A 14,124-nucleotide genomic window follows, 5' to 3' on the forward strand; every position below is an offset into this window, starting at 1 on the left:
CTATGTCCAAGATTCTGATACCTCCCACTGTCGGTGCTTTTATTGAAACTTCTTCATCAACAAGCTGCTCATTTGATAAAAGCAGCCAAGCAACTAAACAAGTAAAAATACCAAGTGAGAGACTGGCATGGACACATATACACTACCAAATGTAAAATAGATAGCTAGTGGGAAGCAGCCGCATAGCACAGGGAGATCAGCTCGGTGCTTTGTGACCACCGAGAGGGGTGGGATAGGGAGGGTGGGAGGGAGGGAGACGCAAGAGGGAAGAGATATGGGAACATATGTATATGTATAACTGATTCACTTTGTTATAAAGCAGAAACTAACACACCATTGTAAAGCAATTATACTCCAATAAAGATGTTAAAAAAATAAAGTCTGGACTATTAAAAAAACAGTATCCTAATAAATTGAGATGCCTTCACAATGCAAAGCGATTCTGAAGGATGGATGTGGTACCCTGTCATATTGCAGTTATTAATGTTGACCTGAAGCACATGTAAGGAAAGCAGTGTTTTCCCAGTGTCAACCCCTGCTGTCACCTGCAGTGCATTCATGTTCAAGTCAAAGAAAACATGCGCTCCTGCTGCGTCTGCACCTGGCAGACTGGTCTCCCTCCTCTCTCTTTGCAGACATCTACATGCAGGCATCTAAGACTTCATGCAGACAAAGATGTCATAAATAAACACATGTCACTACATGTTCTCTTTTATTTTTATTTATTTATTTATTTATAACATCTTTATTGGGGTATAATTGCTTTACAATGGTGTGTTAGTTTCTACTTTATAACAAAGTGAATCAGTTATACATATACATATGTTCCCATATCTCTTCCCTCTTGCATCTCCCTCCCTCCCGCCCTCCCTATCCCACCCCTCCAGGCGGTCACAAAGCACCGAGCTGATATCCCTGTGCCATGCGGCTGCTTCCCACTAGCTATCTACCTTACGTTTGTTAGTGTGTATATGTCCATGCCTCTCTCTCGCCCTGTCATAGCTCACCCTTCCCCCTCCCCATATCCTCAAGTCCGTTCTCCAGTAGGTCTGTGTCTTTATTCCTGTCTTACCCCTAGGTTCTTCATGACCTTTTTTTCTTAAATTCCATATATATGTGTTAGTATACGGTATTTGTCTTTCTCTTTCTGACTTACTTCACTCTGTATGACAGACTCTAGGTCTATCCACCTCATTACAAATAGCTCAATTTCGTTTCTTTTTATGGCTGAGTAATATTCCATTGTATATATGTGCCACATCTTCTTTATCCATTCATCCGATGATCGGCACTTAGGTTGTTTCCATCTCTGGGCTATTGTAAATAGAGCTGCAATGAATATTTTGGTACATGACTCTTTTTTTTTTTTTTTTTTTTTTAACATCTTTATTGGAGTATAATTGCTTTACAATGGTATGTTAGTTTCAGCTTCACAACAAAATGAATCAGTTATATATATACATATATTCCCATATCTCTTCCCGCTTGCATCTCCCTCCCTCCCACCCTCCCTATCCCACCCCTCCAGGCGGTCACAAAGCACCGAGCTGATCTCCCTGTGCTATGCGGCTGCTTCCCACTAGCTAACTACCTTACTTTTGGTAGTGTATATATGTCCATGCCTCTTTATCGCTTTGTCACCGTTTACCCTTCCCCCTCCCCATAGCCTCAAGTCCATTCTCTAGTAAGTCTGTGTCTTTATTCCTGTTTCACCCCTAGGTTTTTCATGACATTTTTTTTTTAAATTCCATATATATGTGTTAGCATACGGTATTTGTCTCTCTCTTTCTGACTTACTTCACTCTGTATGACAGACTCTAGGTCTATCCACCTCATTACAAATAGCTCAATTTCGTCTCTTTTTATGGCTGAGTAATATTCCATTGTATATATGTGCCACATCTTCTTTATCCATTCATCCGATGATGGACACTTAGGTTGTTTCCATCTCTGGGCTATTGTAAATAGAGCTGCAATGAACATTTTGGTACATGACTCTTTTTGAATTATGGTTTTCTCAGGGTATATGCCCAGTAGTGGGATTGCTGGGTCATATGGTAGTTCTATTTGTAGCTTTTTAAGGAACCTCCATATTGTTCTCCACAGTGGCTGTATCAATTTACATTCCCACCAACAGTGTAAGAGGGTTCCCTTTTCTCCACACCCTCTCCAGCATTTATTGTTTCTAGATTTTTTGATGATGGCCATTCTGACTGGTGTGAGATGATATCTCATTGTAGTTTTGATTTGCATTTCTCTAATGATTAGTGATGTTGAGCATTCTTTCATGTGTTTGTTGGCAGTCTGTATATCTTCTTTGGAGAAATGTCTATTTAGGTCTTCTGCCCATTTTTGGATTGGGTTGTTTGTTTTCTTGTTATTGAGCTGCATGAGCTGCTTGTAAATTTTGGAGATTAATCCTTTGTCAGTTGCTTCATTTGCAAATATTTTCTCCCATTCTGAGGGTTGTCTTTTGGTCTTGTTTATGGTTTCCTTTGCTGTGCAAAAGCTTTGAAGTTTCATTAGGTCCCATTTGTTTATTTTTGTTTTTATTCCCATTACTCTAGGAGGTGGGTCAGAAAGGATCTTGCTTTGATTTATGTCATAGAGTGTTCTGCCTATGTTTTCCTCTAAGAGTTTGATAGTTTCTGGCCTTACATTTAGGTCTTTAATCCATTTTGAGCTTATTTTTGTGTATGGTGTTAGGGAGTGATCTAATCTCATACTTTTACATGTACCTGTCCAGTTTTCCCAGCACCACTTATTGAAGAGGCTGTCCTTTCTCCATTGTACATTACTGCCACCTTTATCAAAGATAAGGTGTCCATATGTGCATGGGTTTATCTCTGGGCTTTCTATCCTGTTCCATTGATCTATCTTTCTGTTTTTGTGCCAGTACCATACCGTCTTGATGACTGTAGCTTTGTAGTATAGTCTGAAGTCAGGGAGCCTGATTCCTCCAGTTCCTTCTTTCGTTCTCAAGATTGCTTTGGCTATTCGGGGTCTTTTGTGTTTCCATACAAATTGTGAAATTTTTTGTTCTAGTTCTGTGAAAAATGCCAGTGGTAGTTTGATAGGGATTGCATTGAATCTATAGATTGCTTTGGGTAGTAGAGTCATTTTCACAATGTTGATTCTTCCAATCCAAGAACATGGTATATCTCTCCATCTATTTATATCATCTTTAATTTCTTTCATCAGTGTCTTATAATTTTCTGCATACAGGTCTTTTGTCTCCTTAGGTAGTTTTATTCCTAGATATTTTATTCTTTTTGTTGCAATGGTAAATGGGAGTGTTTTCTTGATTTCACTTTCAGATTTTTCATCATTAGTATATAGGAATGCCAGAGATTTCTGTGCATTAATTTTGTATCCTGCCACTTTACCAAATTCATTGATTAGCTCTAGTAGTTTTCTGGTAGCATCTTTAGGGTTCTCTATGTATAGGATCATGTCATCTGCAAACAGTGACAGCTTGACTTCTTCTTTTCCAATTTGGATTCCTTTTATTTCCTTTTCTTCTCTGATTGCTGTGGCTAAAACTTCCAAAACAATGTTGAATAATAGTGGTGAGAGTGGGCAACCTTGTCTTGTTCCTGATCTTAGTGGAAATGCTTTCAGTTTTTCACCATTGAGGATGATGTTTGCTGTGGGCTTGTCATATATGGCCTTTATTATGTTGAGGAAAGTTCCCTCTATGCCTACTTTCTGCAGGGTTTTTATCATAAATGGGTGTTGAATTTTGTCAAAAGCTTTCTCTGCATCTATTGAGATGATCATATGGTTTTTCTCCTTCAATTTGTTAATATGGTTTATCACATTGATAGATTTGCGTATATTGAAGAATCCTTGCATTCCTGGAATAAACCCCACTTGATCATGGTGTATGATCCTTTTCATGTGCTGTTGGATTCTGTTTGCTAGTATTTTGTTGAGGATTTTTGCATCTATGTTCATCAGTGATATTGGCCTGTAGTTTTCTTTCTTTGTGACATCCTTGTCTGGTTTTGGTATCAAGGTGATGGTGGCCTCGTAGAAGGAGTTAGGGAGTGGTCCTCCCTCTGCTATATTTTGGAAGAGTTTGAGAAGGATAGGTGTTAGCTCTTCTCTAAATGTTTGATAGAATTCGCCTGTGAAGCCATCTGGTCCTGGGCTTTTCTTTGTTGGAAGATTTTTAATCACAGTTTCAATTTCAGTGCTTGTGATTGGTCTGTTCATATTTTCTATTTCTTCCTGATTCAGTCTTGGCAGGTTGTGCATTTCTAAGAATTTGTCCATTTCTTCCAGATTGTCCATTTTATTGGCATAGAGTTGCTTGTAGTAATCTCTCATGATCTCTTTTATCTCTGCAGTGTCAGTTGTTACCTCTCCTTTTTCATTTCTAATTCTATTGATTTGAGTCTTCTCCCTTTTTTTCTTGATGAGTCTGGCTAGTGGTTTATCTATTTTGTTTATCTTCTCAAAGAACCAGCTTTTAGTTTTATTGATCTTTGCTATTGTTTCCTTCATTTCTTTTTCATTTATTTCTGATCTGATTTTTATGATTTCTTTCCTTCTGCTAGCTTTGGGGTTTTTTTGTTCTTCTTTCTCTAATTGCTTGAGGTGCAAGGTTAGGTTGTTTATTCGAGATGTTTCCTGCTTCTTAAGGTGGGCTTGTATTGCTATAAACTTCCCCCTTAGAACTGCTTTTGCTGCATCCCACAGGTTTTGAGTCGTTGTATCTCCATTGTCATTTGTTTCTAGGTATTTTTTGCTTTCCTCTTTGATTTCTTCAGTGATCTCTTCATTATTAAGTAGTGTATTGTTTAGCCTCCATGTGTTTGTATTTTTTACAGATCTTTTCCTGTAATTGATATCTAGTCTCATGGCGTTGTGGTCAGAAAAGATACTTGATACAATTTCAATTTTCTTAAATTTACCAAGGCTTGATTTGTGCCCCAAGATATGATCTATCCTGGAGAATGTTCCATGAGCACTTGAGAAAAATGTGTATTCTGTTGTTTTTGGATGGAGTGTCCTATAAATATCAATTAAGTCCATCTTGTTTAATGTATCATTTAAAGCTTGTGTTTCCTTATTTATTTTCATTTTGGATGATCTGTCCATGGGTGAAAGTGGGGTGTTTAAGTCCCCTACTATGAATGTGTTACTGTCGATTTCCCCTTTTATGGCTGTTAGTATTTGCCTAATGTATTGAGGTGCTCCTATGTTGGGTGCATAAATATTTACAATTGTTATATCTTCTTCTTGGATCGATCCCTTGATCATTATGTAGTGTCCTTCTTTGTCTCTTTTAATAGTCCTTATTTTAAAGTCTATTTTGTCTGATATGAGAATTGCTACTCCAGCTTTCTTTTGGCTTCCATTTGCATGGAATATCTTTTTCCATCCCCTTACTTTCAGTCTGTATGTGTCTCTAGGTCTGAAGTGGGTCTCTTGTAGACAGCATATATAAGGGTCTTGTTTTTGTATCCATTCAGCTAATCTGTGTCTTTTGGTGGGAGCATTTAGTCCATTTACATTTAAGGTAATTATCGATATGTATGTTCCTATTCCCATTTTCTAAATTGTTTTGGGTTCGTTATTATAAGTCTTTTCCTTCTCTTGTGTTTCTTGCCTAGAGAAGATCCTTTAGCATTTGTTGTAAAGCTGGTTTGGTGGTGCTGAACTCTCTCAGCTTTTGCTTGTCTGTAAAGGCTTTAATTTCTCCATCAAATCTGAATGAGATCCTTGCTGGGTAGAGTAGTCTTGGCTGCATGTTTTTCTCCTTCATCACTTTCAGTATGTCCTGCCACTCCCTTCTGGCTTGTAGGGTTTCTGCTGAGAGATCAGCTGTTAACCTTATGGGGATTCCCTTATGTGTTATTTGTTGTTTTTCCCTTGCTGCTTTTAATATGCTTTCTTTGTATTTAATTTTTGACAGTTTGATTAATATGTGTCTTGGCATATTTCTCCTTGTATTTATCTTGTATGGGACTCTCTGTGCTTCCTGGACTTGATTAACTATTTCCTTTCCCATATTAGGGAAGTTTTCAACTATAATCTCTTCAAATATTTTCTCAGTCCCTTTCTTTTTCTCTTCTTCTTCTGGAACCCCTATAATTCGAATGTTGGTGCGTTTAATGTTGTCCCAGAGGTCTCTGAGACTGTCCTCAGTTCTTTTCATTCTTTTTTCTTTATTCTGCTCTGCAGTAGTTATTTCCACTATTTTATCTTCCAGGTCACTTATCCGTTCTTCTGCCTCAGTTATTCTGCTATTGATCCCATCTAGAGTACTTTTAATTTCATTTATTGTGTTGTTCATCATTGCTTGTTTCATCTTTAGTTCTTCTAGGTCCTTGTTAACTGATTCTTGCATTTTGCCCAATCTATTGTCCATTCTATCTCCAAGATTTCGGATCAACCTTACTATCATTATTCTGAATTCTCTTTCAGGTAGACTGCCTATTTCCTCTTCATTTGTTAGGTCTGGTGCATTTTTATCTTGCTCCTTTATCTGTTGTGTGTTTTTCTGTCTTCTCATTTTGCTTATCTTACTGTGTTTGGGGTCTCCTTTTTGCAGGCTGCAGGTTTGTAGTTCCTCCTGTTTTTGATGTCTGTCTCCAGTGGCTAAGGTTGGTTCAGTGGGTTGTGTAGGCTTCCTGGTGGAGGGGGCTAGTGCCTGTGTTGTGGTGGATGAGGCTGGATCTTGTCTCTCTAGTGGGCAGGTTCACGTCTGGTGGTGTGTTTGGGGGCGTCTGTGGCCTTATTATGATTTTAGGCAGCCTCTCTGCTAATGGGTGGGGTTGTGTTCCTGTTTTGCTAGTTGTTTGGCATAGGTTTTCCAGCACTATGGCTTGCTGGTCGTTGAGTGAAGCTGGGTGCTGGTGTTAAGATGAAGGTCTCTGGGAGATTTTCGCCGTTTGATATTATGTGGAGCTGGGAGGTCTCTTGTTGATCAGTGTCCTGAAGTTGGCTGTCCTACCTCAGAGGCAGAGCCCTGCCTCCTGGCTGGAGCACCAAAAGCTTTTCATCCACAGGCTCAGGATAAAAGGGAGAAAAAGTAGAGGGAATTAGTAGAAGTATGAGGAAAGAAAGAAGGAAAGGAGGGTAGGAAGGAAGGAAGAAAGAAAGAAAGAAGCAAAGAAGGCAAGAAGGCAAGAAGGAAAGAAAGGAGGGAGGGAGGGAGGGAGGAAGGAAGGAAGGAGGGAAAGAAGGAAAAAAGAAAGAAAGAAGATACAGTAAAAATAAAATAAAGTATAATAAAGTTATTGAATTAAAAACTTCTTATTTAGGGAAAAAAAAAAAGGGACGGAAAGAACCTTAGGACAAATGTTGGAAGCAAAGCTATACAGACAAAATCTTACACAGAAGCATACACATACACCCTCACTAAAAGAGGTAAATGGGGAAAAATCCTAAATCTTGCTGTCAGAGACCACCTCCTCAATTTGGGATGATTCGTTGTCTAAAGGAGGGAAGGAAGGACGGAAAGAAAGAAAGAAAGAACGAAGGTAAAGTATAATAAGGTTATTAAAATTAATTATTAAGAAAAAAAAATTTAAAAAAAACATGGACGGATAGAACCCTAGGACAAATGGTGGAAGCAAGACTATACAGACAAGATCTCACACAGAAGCATACACATACACATTCACAAAAAGAGGAAAGGGGAAAAAATCATAGATCTTGCTCCTAAAGTCCACTTCCTTAATTTGGGATGATTGGTTGTCTATTCAGGTATTCCACAGATGCAGGGTACATCAAGTTGATTGTGGAGCTTTAATCCGCTGCTTCTGAGGCTGCTGGGAGAGATTTCCCTTTCTCTTCTTTGTTCTCACAGCTCCCAGGGCTAAGCTTTGGATTTGGCCCTGCCACTGCGTGTAGATCGCTGGAGGGCGTCTGTTTTTTGCTCAGACAGGATGGGGTTAAAAGAGCCGCTGATTGGGGGCTCTGGCGCACTCAGGCCGGCGGGGACGGAGGGGCACAGAGTGCGGGGCGGGCCTGCGGCGGCAAAGGCCGGCGTGACTTTGCACCAGCCTGAGGCGTGCTGTGCGCTCTCCCGGGGAAGTTGTCCCTGGATCCCGGGAACCCGGCAGTGGCGGGCTGCACAGGCTCCGCGGAAGAGGGGTGTGGAGAGTGACCTGTGCTCGCACACAGGCCCCTCGGTGGCGGCAGCAGCAGCCTTAACGTCTCCAGCCCGCCTCTGGGGTCCGCGCTTTTAGCCGCGGCTCGCGCCCGTCTCTGGATTCCGCGCTTTCAGCCGCGGCTCGCGCCCGTCTCTGGATTCCGCGCTTTCAGCCGCGGCTCGCGCCCGTCTCTGGATTCCGCGCTTTCAGCCGCGGCTCGCGCCCGTCTCTGGGGTCCGCGCTTTCAGCCGCGGCTCGCGCCCGTCTCTGGAGTTCCTTTAGGCAGCGTTCTTAAACCCCTCTCCTCACGCCCCAGGAAACAAAGAGGGAAGGAAAAGTCTCCTGCCTCTTCTGCAGGTGCAGGCTTTTCCCCGGACTCCCTCCCGGCTAGCTGTGGTGCACTAACCCCTTCAGGCTATGTTCAAGCCGCCAACCCCAGTCCTCTCCCTGCGCTCCGGCCTCAGCTCGCAGCCCCGCCCGCCCCGGCGGGTGAGCAGACAAGCCTCTCGGGCTGGTGAGTGCCGGTCGGCACCGATCCTCTGTGCGGGAATCTCCCCGCTTTGCCCTCCGCACCCCTGTGGCTGTGCTCTCCTCCGCAGCTTCGAAGCTCCCCCCTCCGCCTCCCGCAGTCTCTGCCCGCGAAGGGGCTTCCTAGAGTGTGGAAACTTTTCCTCCTTCACCGCTCCCTCCCACTGGTGCAGGTGCCGTCCCTATGCTTTTGTCTCTGTTTTTTCTTTTGCCCTACCCAGGTACGTGGGGAGTTTCTTGCCTTTTGGGAGGTCTGAGGTCTTCTGCCAGCCTTCAGTAGGTGTTCTGTAGGAGTTGTTCCACGTGTAGATGTATTTCTGGTGTATCTGTGGGGAGGAAGGTGATCTCCGCGTCTTACTCTTCCGCCATCTTCCGCCTTCCCCCACATGACTCTTTTTGAATTTTGGTTTTCTCAGGGTATATGCCCAGTAGTGGGATTGCTGGGTCATATGGTAGTTCTATTTGTAGTTTTTTAAGGAACCTCCATACTGTTCTCCATAGTGGCTGAACCAATTCACATTCCCACCAGCAGTGTAAGAGTGTTTCCTTTTCTCCACACCCTCTCCAGCTACATGTTCTCTTTTAAACAGCCCTGTAAACAGTGACCTTTTTCTGTTCTAATAATATGGAAAAAGTTGAAGATGGTAGAATTTATATTTCTATCATGAGGAAAGTAACTAGAGAAAAGGGTAGTTATTTCAAAATCTCACAACTCAAAGAAAAAACTATTTCCAAGTAAGAAAGGACATTTTTATTCTGCATTCAGATGTCTTAATATTGATAGGTGTGGCTGGCTAAATGAGGTTCCTCTGAAGATATTCATGTCCTAGTTCCCAGCAGCTGTTAATGTTACCTTACATGGCAAAAGGTTCTTTGTTGATGTGATTAGTTAAGAATCTTGTGATGTGGAGATTATCCTGGGTTATCCAGGTAGGCTGCATTTAATCAACATTATCCTTATAAGAGGAAGTCAAGAAGGTCAGACTGAGAAGGTTGGTGATGATGAAAGCAGAGATTGGAGTGATACAGCCACAAACCAAGGAATGCTGGAAGCTTCTAGAGGCTGGAAGAGACAAGGAATGGATTTTCTCCCTTAGAGCCCTCAGAGGGAACCAGCCCTTCCTATACCTTGATTTCAGCTCTGTAGGTCTCACCTCAGAAATCTGACTTTAAGAACTGCAAAAGAATGAATCACTCTTGTGTTAAGCCACAAAAGCATGGACATTTGTTACAATGGCAACAGGAAACTCATATATTAAGGTGACATCTAAATGAAAGGAATAATGTAAAAATAAAGGAAAGGATTAAGATATGTCTATAAAAATATTTGTAATTAGGAGTTTGGGATTAAAAGATGCACACTACTACATATAAAATAAAAGCAAGGACCTACTGTATAGCACAGGGAACTGTATTTCAATATCTTGTAATAAGCTGTAAGGGAAAAGAATCTGAAAAAGAATAGATGTATCTATATGTAACTGAATCACTTTGCTGTACACCTGGAAATGACACAACTTTGTAAATCGACTGTACTTCAATTTAAAAAAATGGTTTAGTAACATTGAATTTAGCTTCTTTAGACCATAACAGTTAGTATTACTCCAAAAAATTTTGTCTTTATTCTCCATTTACAACTTCTCCTATTCTCTGACGCCTCACCTGCAGAGCATTCATGCTTGAATCCCACAAAATATGCTGAGGCTGCCTCTGTACCTGGCACACACTGAGCGTCCTCCTCTCTCTCAGACATGTCACGTGTAGGGATCTTCAGTCAGACTTTAGCTCCCATCACTCCACCAAACTAGCTCTTACCAATGTGAACAATAACTTCCACCTTTCGGATACCAACAACCACTTGTTCAGTTTCATTTAACTCGACTCAGCAGGATTTTATAGAGCTGATGATGTGATGACTCCTGCTTGAAACACTTTCATTTCTTGGCTTCTAGGACATCCCCTCTTCCTCTTTTTTTCTTTCTCACTCTTTGTTTTTATTCATTCTTTGCTGCCTCACCTTTATCTCTCTGACCTGTATATATTGGAATTCTCCAGAGCTCAGTCCTTAGACTGCTTTTCTTTTCTATCCATACTAATTCCCTAGATGATCTCATTTAATCCTTCTTATTTAAACATATTTTTGTCGAAGAATTCCTATTTTATATCTCTGGCAACAGTACTACCTTGAACTCCAGACTCCCATGTTCATCTGCCGATTCAAAATCTCCACTTGAATGTTGTGAAAGATTATATCTTACAGAAATAGTAACAAGCAATATTTCCAATCTCACACACTCTACTGGAACCTTGCCACTCCCTCTTCCAGAGGTGGTGTCTATTTCTTCTCCACTTAAACATGCATAGGCCTTCGTGATTGCCTCCATGATAGAACGTGGCCTTAATTGGCACTGTGTAACTTCCAAAGCTGGGTCATAAAAGGCAATCCATGACTTGCCTTCATGTCTCTCATTATGATTGTCCATGAAACCCAACCACCATGTTGTGAGGAAGCCTATGCCACATGAAGAGGTCACCTGCTAGTGCTCTAGCCAATACTCACAAGCAAGATTCCTGTTGACAGTATATAAGTATCAGACATGTGAATAAGTGAAGTTTTAGATCATTCTAGCCCCCCATTTTGAACCACCCTCGTTAACACAGTGGAACAGAGATCGACTGTCTCCATTAAGCCATACAAAATCGCAGACTTTTGAGCAAAACAAATGCTATTATTGTTTCTGTTCTAAGCCACTAAGTGATGGGTGGTTTGTTGCCTAAAAGTAGATAAGTGAGACAAACAGGTGTTAAGCAGCTCAAACCTAATTTGCATCAAACAAAATTCTTATTTTACCTTCCACCCCACATACCTGGCTTTCCATAATCTTCCATATCTTAGTGTTAACTCCATCCTTCTAACCACTCAGGCCAACATCAATGGAGTCGCTCTTGATTCCACTTTCTTTCACATCTCACACCCAAACTGCAAGCAAAACATGTTAGCATTTCCTTCTAAATCTATCCAATATTCAATCCCTTCTCATTACCTCCACTGATAGCAAATTGTCCAAATTACCATCATCTCTCATCTCAGCTTTGCAATTGCTTTCACTTTTGTCCCCAGATAGTCTCTTCTCAACGCAGAAAAAAGGGATCATTTAGAAAGTTAGGTCATATCGTGTCAGTGCTCTATTCAAAACTGTCCAATGGCTCCACACTTCACTGACAGTAACAGGTACAGTCCCACCTGTAATGAACAACGTCCTGCACGATCTACAGTTCCTTCACTCTCATCTACTTCCCTGATCTCATCTTACACTATGCTTCCCCTCCATCACTCTGCCTCACCACACAGACTTGGTTGATGTCCTTTGAACACTCTAGGAATGGTCCTTCCTCAGGGCTTTTGTATATGATCTTTCCTCTACTTGGAAAACTCTTGATTTTAAGTCTCTGCACATTTATTATTGTTTCAGTGGCAACCATACAGAAAATAACATTTCCTCATCCCCTCCCCAGTGCTCTCTAGATTCACATTACTCTGCTTTAGTTTTCTCTGGAGCACATAAACATATGTTTTGCTTATTCATTTACATTCGCTCCCCCCTTCCCTACCAGAATATATGCTCCACAAAAAAAGGACTTTGTATTATTTGGTACTCTATTCCTAGAGCTTTGGATTAGTGCCCAGCACATTAGTAGGTACTCAACAAGTATTTGCTAAATGAACAAAAAGAGAAATGTACTATGCATTTGTGTGTGTGAAACACAGTTGTTTTCAAAATTATTTAAATCTAATAATAACCCTATGAAGGTGATGATGTTATTGCCATTTTATAGAAGTGAAAACTCAAGAGGAAAAATGAGTACTGAAAAATGTAGTTGAGTGGATACTGCCCAGAAAAAGCATTCAGATGGCGTGAATGCTAGTCTCTGCCCCATCAATCACCACTTACATGCTGCTTGCCAAGTAAAGTCAACCTTTCAGAATCTGTAACCTCATTGGTAATCTGACCATAAAGCCTTTCCTGTCTACATACTATTTTGTGAGTAGCAAACTGAATAATAGATGCTATAAAGTTTTCCCAATTTCAATAGCAGTGTATAAATGTATGTGCCATTATTATTCTCAAAACATAACAAAAACATATCTTTACACAAATGAACACTCTACCATTTTTGGACCTTCTCCTACTCCTTCTCCCATCTCTCTTCCATGGTGTTCATGATCTGTCCCTGCCTACTTGTTTTCCTGTCTCCAAAGTGCAAATCCTTCCTTTAAGAACCATTTTTAATTGAGTCCTCCCTGACCATCAATTTCTCTGCCCTCTGAATGAATAGTCTGTGCTCTGTAGGATGTGGGTAATTAAAATAACACCAGTTGCCAAATATATCTCCCTAATGCCAGTCACCTATCATTACCTGGTGATTTATATTTTAATTACCTTATCTTAGATTGTCAGCCCAATGGGGAGATATTTTTTTCAGCTCCTTTGTGTAGGAAAGGTCCTAGGACTCTTTTTGTGATTTAGTAAAGATTAAATCATAATAAGACTCTTCCTGATGTCCATAGTATTAGAAGAAGGATTTCAGTATACTGATGTGAAAACCACAGAAAAATATGAAACTCCTGCCCTGAAAAGCTAGTAGAGTTTTGGTGAGGCTCAAAGGCTCTAATGCAGTTGAAATTACTGTGAAAACTTTATAATCCATTTTAAATGTAAATGGAAATAATAATAATAACAATAGTGAAATGTGTTCATAGTCACTACATATTCATGTTTAACCAGGAAAAGCTGAGTGATTGTCAAAAAAGTTAAAGGAATTTTGTTTCCCTTTTAGGAAGATCATTCTTTTGATATGTCCTGAGACACATCTATGTTTCAGTTGCTAAGCCTAGACTGATGAGGACTCTGCTAGAAGCCACAGTTTATTTCATGATTTTTTTCAAACTGAGATAGCCTGAGGGATACTGAAGGGTGTTAATAGATACACTTTCTTCATCTTTTATGGAATAAAGAATCTGCTTGATAGAAAACTTCAATCACAAAACCTTCAAGCTGGAATAGCCCTCTAGAGACAGTTCAGCCCATTACCCTACTTGGCAGGAGAATTTCAGTTCAGACTGTGCCTAAACAAAGAACAGTCAGGTGGTCTGGGCCATTGAAAAAGCATGTTACATATAATTGTGTGATAAATCAGAATATATCAATGGATGGTAGAGAAATATACTGGAAGCGATTCACTCAGTGCTCAAGCATCAGAGTTAAGGCCATCTTGACTATCTTTGGAATTCTCTCACAAACACTGTTGGGAGTTGTCACCCTCAGAAGTTATCTTTTAGAACTTGGACTCTAGAGTTAGACTTCCTGGTTTGCAATCATGGCTATTCCACTTAGTAGCTGTGACTTTGAGCAAGGTATTTAACTTCTCTAAACCTCACTTCCTCCACCTTTAAAATGTGGATATTAATCATATATACCTAATAGGA

The sequence above is a fragment of the Lagenorhynchus albirostris genome, chromosome X (genome assembly GCF_949774975.1).
Source record: "Lagenorhynchus albirostris chromosome X, mLagAlb1.1, whole genome shotgun sequence".
NCBI classification, from domain to species: Eukaryota; Metazoa; Chordata; class Mammalia; order Artiodactyla; family Delphinidae; genus Lagenorhynchus; species Lagenorhynchus albirostris.